This window comes from Nomia melanderi, chromosome 11, assembly GCF_051020985.1.
Source record: "Nomia melanderi isolate GNS246 chromosome 11, iyNomMela1, whole genome shotgun sequence".
Classification (NCBI taxonomy): Eukaryota; Metazoa; Arthropoda; class Insecta; order Hymenoptera; family Halictidae; genus Nomia; species Nomia melanderi.
In genome coordinates this window covers 4377952-4388423 of record NC_135009.1, presented here as the reverse complement: position 1 = coordinate 4388423, position 10472 = coordinate 4377952, and positions in this window count along the sequence as shown.

The window sequence follows — 10472 nt, the reverse complement described above, 5'->3', positions numbered from 1 at the left end:
AGCAGGGGAAAAAACATTGTCACCGTATCAATTATGCGAATGAAAGAATTACTCGATGATTGACCATCGAAATTTTCATTTTCAATATACCTTCGGACTTGCTCGACTTGTAGAAAAGTTTTATGGTGTACCTGTCGGCCGAGGACTTTATATCGATTGTAATTTGTCTGTGTAATCTGGAGGCAGCGTGCACGGAACAGCAGTTGTCTGCTGCAGAAAGAGAGATCCGGCAGATAATAATTGCTTTTTCTGTATGAATGTTTCTCCGTCGAGTTCCTTGTTCTTTCTTTATCGCTAGGATGAGCACGGATGAGATTCTCATCCTTTGATGTTGTAATTCCAATTAAATCGTCTCGCGTGTTGCTCATTTGCTGTCATTGGCAAGGGTTCTTTAGGATTAAATTTAGCTGATAAATCAGAATTTGCCATGTACTTCTTAAATGTTACGATTTCTTTCGAAATTTAAAAAATTTTAAATATGCATAGGCTAACAACGATTTTAACGGGTTAGCTGTGGCGACCTATGTGAAAAGAGTCCACTTCAATTGTGCACCTAGATTCGCACTGAATGTTGCCTTTTTATAGTACACCTTTTTATTTGTTCATTTTATTTCGTCTTATTCTCTGAATATTTTAAACATTTTGAAATTTACCAATATAGTTTAATATTCTATATTTAGGTGATATTCTACTTTTAGGTAACTAACATTCCCGCGTGGCGAGTATACTCGTAGTATAATACAAAATATTGCTATTTCTTCATGACGAGTATGTTTCTAATTTATAGATTTCTATCACTGGCTCTGTATGTATATACGCAACTGACGATTAAAAGTTTGAAATGATTTCATTGCACTGGCAAGATATACCGACTTTTTAATAGGTAATTAAACTTTCGTAGTATTATAATCTTCATTACGATAATGATATGATGCAAGACGTTAGAATATGAAGACGTTAGAGCATAATATAAATTAATGCCTGTAACCTTATCGCTTTTCTACAACTGTATATATTAACTTAAAATATATGAAAGTTTAAATATTCAGATTGCGTAACCTGCGAAACTTACGTGACACCTTGTACAATTATAATATTAATTATAATATTAAGATTATGCAATGGCACACTACAGTTTGTTATTTCTCTAAATGAACCATATTTAAAGGAATGTTTAATATCCTTTTTGTATGAACGAATAATACATAAATATTATATAAACTTTAGCATTCTGAGACTACATAGAAGAAACTCAAAAAATGTTCTATTGTTCGATTGTTGAATTGTGTTTCAGAATTTCGGCGAAATGAATTGATATACATATACGGAGGTGATAAATCATTCAGAGTGCCTATTCAATTACAGTGGAACCTCAATAACTCAAACCTCTATAACTCGTGAAGTCCCTTTATTCCCTTCCACTGTCCTATAAAAAACTCTGCCACTCGAAACACAAAACCTCTTCAACTCGAATTATTTGCCTCGTATTTAGTATATATACTCTACAATTCAAATTCGGAAGAAAACTAATCTTTACAAACCGAAATTGCAGTTACATATTAGTCAAAACCTTGGCAAAACTTCTATAAGTGGAATTTTCGTTTGTTAATACTAAACGTACCAGCATTTATATGTACCTATTCCTGCGGTAACAAGTCCAATGGCTGGTTGCTAAATGAAGGTAAATAAGTTAGACATTCAATTTTTCGTTGCAGAAACAGAAACAAATGGAAAGACAAAAATAGAAAATCTGATAATCCGATAACATAAGAATTGACATAAATGGAAATCAAATGTTAAAATCAGTCATTTGACCAAACACGACACATTCAGTGTGAAACTACTTTTACTTACACTCGATAAGACGAAGCTTCTGTAGCTCACAGATCTTACACCTTCCCTTGCGATTCGACTTAACCCTTTCATCCCGAATGGTACGCATAGGTACCACGAATGTTTTAAATTATCGGAAAGCTAAAATACGTTTTAATATTAAAACTACTAGACAGGTCAAATTAACCCACTTCAACATTTTTATTTTGCAAGTATGTATTTAGTAAATTATGAAGACATTTTTGGGAGAGGTTTCTAATTAAATTTGTGCATTTGTACAGATACAAGACTACAAGACCCTTCGAATTTCACGAAATGTATTGTTTTAATTTTCATAACAGATTGGAAATAAGTAATTCTAATTGCTGTGCATTTTTAGTGTTAAAAATAAAGGACAGTGGTACCGCACGAGAATTTTTTAGCATGGCTGACACTTTAAGTGGTAATCAGCTGTCAGTACATGTGACTTCGTTGATTACTAGAAAGTATAAATAGAAAGCTTACATAACCTTTGACAGGGAGAGGACCAGATATAAAAATCTGTTTTTGAATGAAGCCCTATGTATGTTACAGTACATAGCTAGAAATGAAAAGCTCTAATGACAGTTTTGACAATGATTTTCCGTTTTCGAAGAAAATGAGTTTCAAGTTTGTATGTTACTCTAATAAGACGATAAATAATATTACAGTAATAAAATATAAGTTACTTAGAGATTATAATTCAAGAAAAAACAAAGAAAAACGAAGGAAAAAAGAACTCCAAGCATGGAGATTCGGGACTACGATCTCCAGCGTCATAACCGGAGATGCTACCACTACTGCTACACCTTGTTGTAGTACGTTTCTTCTAATCATCTTATTACAGTAACATACAAACTTAAAACTCATTCTTTTCGAAAATGGAGGATCATTGTCAAAACAGTCATGAAGATTTTTCATGTACTATAACATGCATAGGGTTTCATTCAAAAACTGACTTTTATGTCTGGCCCTGTCCTTGTGAGACCATAAAGAAGAAAGTCAGAATACGTTCTATTGTTCCATCGTATAATCGTGTTATAGAAATTTCGTTCAGTGGAATTGATATTCGCGGTGGTGATAAATCATCCAGGCGCGGTGATTAATTTACAATCGTCGGAGGGGTGGCGGCGCGAGGAGTTAATGTATATTAACTACGTTCGTTTCTTGCGCGAAGAGCTCGGCCGCCCGTTGAAATACGCGGAAAGGCGGGCGGAAAATGGTAGTCGCGCGCGGCACGTGACTTACGGTAGCTGTACGTATATCGTCAAGAACACTGCAGTTCCGGTGGCGTAGGAAGCGTCGAGTGTGGAATATAAACTTTAACGGATGCCTTCTTCTATGGTGCCGTGCACCAGAAGTGATCTAGGACCTCTGTCCCATTCTTGCAGCTTCTTCCACGCGATCCTCGTCCCAGATAGACCGTTCCACTGCGTCGACTATGGATCAGTACGAACACGCCATGCCGCTTTCTATGCAGAAACGGTTTAGCCGGATCCGATGGTGTCACACGTACGGGCACCGAATCGCGTTACATACTACCGCGATGCGTAATGAAAATCAAGAACTGCACGGCACAGCGTCCTGCAATTTACATTTTCTTTGAAATTGAAATTTGTTATTTAGCTGCTGGATTTAAGAGTTTCTTAGACTCTCAGCTAAATGCGATTTTCATTCTCAATTATAGGGGATGTTTTTTTAAAAATTTATGTCTGTAAACTTCAAATAACTTGAAGTCTTTGTTGAAATTGCGGTGGACTGTATAGACAGCTGATTCTTGGAGTTTGAATTATGTGTACGGAAAATTATATTATTATTAAATAATAAATTAGAAGTGCTCCTGAGCTTATGGAGTCTCGTTGTTGATTGACTGGTTAATTCCTACAAAACTCTCGTCGTTGTCAAAAGAAAAGCATCTCGAGTCATGAGCCTCTTATTTAGGTGCGCTAGTGACCATGCCCCTGACGAAAAGAGGCCCGCAGGTAAAGGTCTTAGCTAGTCGTTTGGAACTTTCTGGCACGTGTTAAATGACTTTAGGGAAGCCAAAGTCTATTCTCCTCGAAATAATAAACATAAAGTTACGAATACAAACAATGAAACAATCCATGTCGGTAGAAGGGTGCATAGAAAGTTAAACGGCTTTAGATAGGCGTGACTCCTCATGTTGCATTGTAGAAAACACAAATATGAGTATAAAAATTGTTGTATTAAATGATTATTAAAATTTCATTCATAGGGGAATACTTTTAGAAGAATTTTTAGCATACATCTTTTAGATATTTCATTTCACCATTAAGTTACTATAATTATTTACATTCATCGTAATTATATATAAATGTATTTATTTAATTTCATTTTCATTTTGTACATTAATCAGTATAAATGAACAGCATTTCGTAAAAGCTGATGACGTTTCAATAACATTGAAATACTTTCATCAAAATAATCAAGCAATTCCAGAAGATTGAATTTAATGATTTATTGATGTGTTTACCGAAGTTTGCAATTAGTATATGAATATTAATAGCGAAGGCATAAAATACTTACATTGAAATCGTGGGATTCGTCTTAAGTCACGTACATAACGGGAATAATTATTATTTATGGTTTATTCAACGGCACGTGGGGGTGGGAATTCTATGTTTCTTCATGCGTGTCGTGCTATTAATCACTTTGTTTGCTATTTTTTTCTTTCTGGAGTAATCAAGTGGTATATTGATTACTTAATTACCGTGGCGAGGTAACACAGCGCACATAGCTTTTGTTATGTTAAACTTGAGATCCTCTTATGTAACTACGAAGTACTATCAAGTGTAATCAGAGATGTAAAAGTAAATACGAGTATTGTGGCGTGAATACACCGGGAAATCGTTGTTAGTCAGTCAAATTAACAGTTCGTCAAGGTGAAACACTTTGTTGTATTTTATTAATGAAACGCCACTTAATCCGCTGCAGGATATAGATTGAAAATTAAACATTTATTCTATAGAGTTTATAGTTTCATATAATATATACATATATTAATATACATATGTAATTTCAAAGAAAAATAAATATGTTAAATAAATATGGATGTCGTGGATTAAAATTGAGAAAGGTATGAACAAAGTATTTGGACATATATACATAAATAATATAATTTATACATAAATGATAAAAACACAATTATATTATTTTTTATATTATTCTCGTTACATATAACTTGTAGGTTTTCTTTGCGTCAGCACGAAATAATTTATTTTAAACAAGTTTCATTTTCTAGCTCCCAAGAATAAAATAAGTAAACTGGTATGTCTGATGTGAAATTAAAATTATATTCTACAGTTGCACACCTGGTGTGAGTACGTGTACAGAAATTTCTATATAACTACAAGAAGAATATTAGAAATTATCACAGAAATATTTTACAAAATAATAATTTGCTTCAAGGGAACATTTAAATAAAAATTAAATAATGACGTATTTATAATCATTTGTATCGACGAATGCAACATATAATCATTTGATTGACAAATTTCGCATGGGATACGATAATTGATGATATAATAATCTATTCCAAGAAACTTCATATGTACAATGCATATTGAATACTGTATTAGAATTCCCATAGAATTCATACAGGTTCATTAAATTCTTTAATCCCCTTTCTGAGTGATTCGCTGTAACGTAAATTTCTTTTTACGACATGATCTTCTTCTTTATTGTTCAATTAGCTATCTTATCGTGAAGCATGTACGCTTTGATATATTATGCATTTATATACGTCGCACGTACACATGGAACCGGGAGTAACGGCCACCCCCAATTTACATACACACATACTCACTTCCTCGTCGGATATGCACTTCACCTTTTTCCGTACGTGATCCGTCGATGAATGTCTGTGTACGTCCGAATCTATTGTAATTTTCTAAATCTTTATATTGCAGAACGTCTTCCTTTTTAACCGTCGATCACTGAAAGGTTCGACGGTCTAGTGACGAACGGTTCCGTACAGAAATTTTCCAGTATATTTTTTGCATTCTTAGATCTGAATACCACGGAAATAATATTATGGAAGCAGCACTGTTACCACTACACATACCGGCACTTTATACAGGGTGTTAATTTTAACTTGAGCACCTAAATTATTGAAAGTGATAAGAAAATGACTCAATAAAATGACGTTCACAGGATTTATTTTATCACCATCAGATGCACGCCTTAAAATAATGTACATCCTATTTAGTCATTATTTCTCACTTTCAATAATAGTGGAAATAATTGAGGTGGTCGAGTTAAAATTAACACCCCGTGTATACCTATTTCCACTGTGGCCAGTCAAATAATTAAGTACGAAATAAAGGTAAACAAGTATTACGATAAATTTCTCTTAGTGGACACAGACACAAAAGGAAAGAACAAAATTAGAAACCTAATAATCGGACATTATGAGAATTGATGTGAAGTGAAATGGACGAAAGAAAATGCAGAATTTTAAATTAAATTTGAATACCGGTCATTTGACCGGTCGTAGTACGTTTAATAGGGGGTAAAAGAAGAATCTATAGGGTCGATAGACACTATCTATGTGTTTGTCTATTGTTTTCGATGAAAGAAGATGAAAATCGAATCAAAATCGGACTAAGATTCATAGTGTGAATTAAGGCCGTAAAATGTTCGAGTAAAGGCTGAATACTTATGTATTATACGGACTACCCTTGTTTTTAAAAAATTAAATATTAATAATAATAATAATAGTAATAATAATGGTAATAATAATAATTAAATATTAATGACAATACTAATAATAATGATAATAATAATAATCAAATATTAATAATATTAAGAAATGAAGATGGTCCGTGTAATAAGTAAGCATTAAAGATTGAGTCTTGAAGGTGTAGAGTTTTATAAAGACTCAAGACTCAACTTTGAAGTTTTGTACGCTCGGTCTGAGTCTTGGGCGTCTTTAATCCCTTGCCTTATGATTTATTTGTTAACTTTAGATTTGTCAAATTTAGTTTAAAATTGTCATCACGAGTCTGACATGATATTGTAGGTCAAGAGGTTAACATTTGACTCTTTATGCTCGAAGGCAGTCAAAGACTTGAGCCCTCTGTTGCTATATTATCACCGCATCGAAGATAAAGACTTAACAGACTGGAAGTATTTCAAGTTTACTTACCGCCAAAAAATATCATAACATAGATTACAAGCGAGAATAAATTTACAGAAGTGACCTAGCACAATACTTAATGTGTTAATTGTAAATATTACAACAATAACAGTGATAAAAATAATAAAATGATTTTTGCGATATTGGATTCAATCAGTAAAAGTGCCATGCCGTTTATATAGTGGCATTGGTCTGTTAAAGGTTAAAACTCAAGTTCAATCTTCAAGACATGCTAGGTTAATAAATTACTTTTGAAATGTTAACACATCGCCTACCGGTTCTCAAAAAACTGGGCTGCGTAGCCGATGATTTTCAATAAGATTAACTTATTTCGCTATATGTAAAATATTCAAGTATCTTATTTCTATGTAATAAATTTTAAACAAAAATGGAAAATATTTCATGACAGGTTTACGAAAAAGCTATGTATAGGTACATACTCTCTAAAGTTCTCTTCCGAAAGAGGAAAATATTTATAGAAATAGTTCTTTCATATTTTGCAATTATCCAAAATATGCAATTCCATTCTTAGCAACTCAGGCAAACATTATAATGAGTTCCAGTAAATCGTTAACTCATTAAATAATTTAATAATGCGAAACTTTCCTAATTCTCTTCAATTAAAGATATAATTTATTTAAGAAATTACGAAATAAGTCAGTTTATTGACTCCTGTGACGATATATTTCGTACGAAAAATGCACGAAGACATAAAGTCGATATCACCGGACCCGTCTGGCTCGTGTTTCAAACTTTTGCCAGTCGGCTTTGGTGCTTGTAACCAATGTACACGTTGATTTATGTATCCCCGATGAGTTGATCCAAATATATTTCTATCGAGTTTCGTATTTGCGATAAATATACGTAGGTAAATGAGCAAATGGGCATTTTCAATGTACATCGCAGATAATCACCCTCTTAAATTAAGATCGACATACCCAAATTTATTAGAGGAGCTGATTTTACTTCGATTAAAGTATTTTCGAATGCTTCACCCTTTTTCTAGAAAAGGTTGCATTGAAAACCAGCAAAAGTACTTTTAATACCTGATTACGTAATTGGCCCGAGGTTCCGTATGTATAATTACATTTCTGAAGAAAATTCTGGAAAAAAGATTGTAACAAACTCGAACATGGATACAATTGAAAATTTTTATTTAATTAGAAATATTTACTATAATAATGTTTAAATATAACTTCCATTTTCGTCAATTAGTCTTCAAAAATTTGAATTTGCATAAGTTTCTTTTTAAAACTTTTAATGGTCTGTATACAAATTTGCAACGTCAAAGAAACTGAAATTAATGAGAACGAAGTTGTTATTCTTGATAATGAAACACAAACTTTATATTAAGTATTTATTAACTAGCTTCTACAAAAAAATGTCGTGATCATTATTACAGTTCTCCAGTTATTATACAGACGTATAAAAATTCAATGTATTTGAAATTTTAATTGTATTGCAATTTGCGTGTAGAATAATGTACGTTGACTCGTTCATCTATCATTCTTATTCATTGATTACTTGAAATCTGTTTGTTATAGGTTTCCTTAATTGCATCTTTTTGTCACCTTTTTAACTTACCTTTTTTAATTTGACCTTTATATTCGTATTGTTTTTTTTACTCTTAGTTTTTCATTTTCACTGTATACTTGCAAGATTAGCTTTTATAACAGCATCAGTGTTAAACCTATCTATATTTTACAATGTGCACGTATGTATGATATACAACCGATATGCAGTTTACAGTCGAGGGTGGATGTTTATGGGAGGAACGCTTTTAGTAGTCGGAATATCGATAACGGTGTATTGTTTCAACCGCACATCCTGAAAAGCGTGATGTTTTTAGAGAATTGAGAAGGATAGCCGTGTTACCCGAAAATTCTGATTTTTATGACACAAAATGAATGAAGGAGTATATATTACAATATATTACGAATGAATCCTTTAATTGACTCCTATTCATTAACACGCGTATTAAACTAGTCTTTGAAATCAATTATTTTGGAAAACAATAATTTCGTATAAAACAGATTTTCTGTTCTTTTGTACGATAGAAAAGAGCGAAGATTAGAGAAAAGAGTACTAATTACTATTTAAAAGAAAAAACAAGAAAAGATATATAAATATGTGTCTAATAAATAATAATAAACATATTGTTTACTAAATGTAATTGTAATTAAAGATTAAGTATTAAGAGGTATTTAACATTTTATTTTACTTCATTTTTATTATAAATGATAAGTTTCAGATATAATTCCTAATCTCGGAAATTTTGAATCCTCCTTGTTTTTTCAAAAAATTTCACAATTTTCGACAAGGAATGTTTCCTACCTCCGATGTTCGTAACCCTCTCTCACGAATTTATCGAAATTCTCGAAACATGCATGGTAAATGAAAGAAACAGTACACAAATATTTTAAGAAATAAAAAACAATACCCGAGAGAAAATATTTGAATGCAACATATTAATTCATTTTGAACAACTGCACTGACAAAATCAGAATGGCAAGGAAAACTGCAAAAATAATTTTTCCAGAATACTAAACCATTTAAACAGAATAAAACGCAAATTACTAATTGTAAGCTGTTCTAACGTTGATAAAATTAAAACTTTGAAATTATGTTTCGTAAATTACATTAAAATTAAACTACAATTAATTATAACTCATAAATGCTACTACGCTTTTATTAAATGTTACACAAGGAAATTAATTCTTTTAGCAGATATCGCACCGGTAGGATATCATCATTTAATATGTTTCGGTATTGCTCAGCAAGTTTCCGTGCTATTTCATCGAAATGTTTAATTTACTCAAAAATAATCAATACCCACGGACGATCAAATTCGAGTTTGAATTGAGGCCACGTTCCATTGGTTCACTTTATCGTGTGGCAGATTATTGTATTGGCCAGTAGTTTGATTACTGATTGAATTTGAAGTCCTGTACCGGCCCGTAACGGTTCCCATGTTAGCGAAGTCGGGTTCGGAGTTCCTATGGGATTGGTTACGAAGTTTCCGCTAAGTTAAGATTAGTTAAGATAGCAGGTATCGGGACCTTCTGCTTCCAAGCTTCTACGGACGTGTACCGTGTTTCCCATTTTTGTTCCCTTTTTTTGTTTCCATCGTCTTTTCATCCCTGTCTTAGGATAGCGAACAAGGTTGTAATTGGCAACTACGTTCCTGGGTCGATGGTGTCCACAATGTATTTACAAGTTTCAATGTTAGTTCCCGGAAATTAGTGGACTCGGATATGCTGTAGTGTCTGTTAAGTACTTGAACTGTTAACTATAACATAACTTAACCTTTGCCTGCCCCTTGTGTCAATTTGACACGCTTTTTTTCGGTGAATGATAATATTATTTCATCATTTGTGAAAAGATTGATTTCAGAGGGTCTGAGTTTATTCTTTTAATGAAATGTACAATGTATGTGTTAATTTAATTGTACGTTTAGTTATTA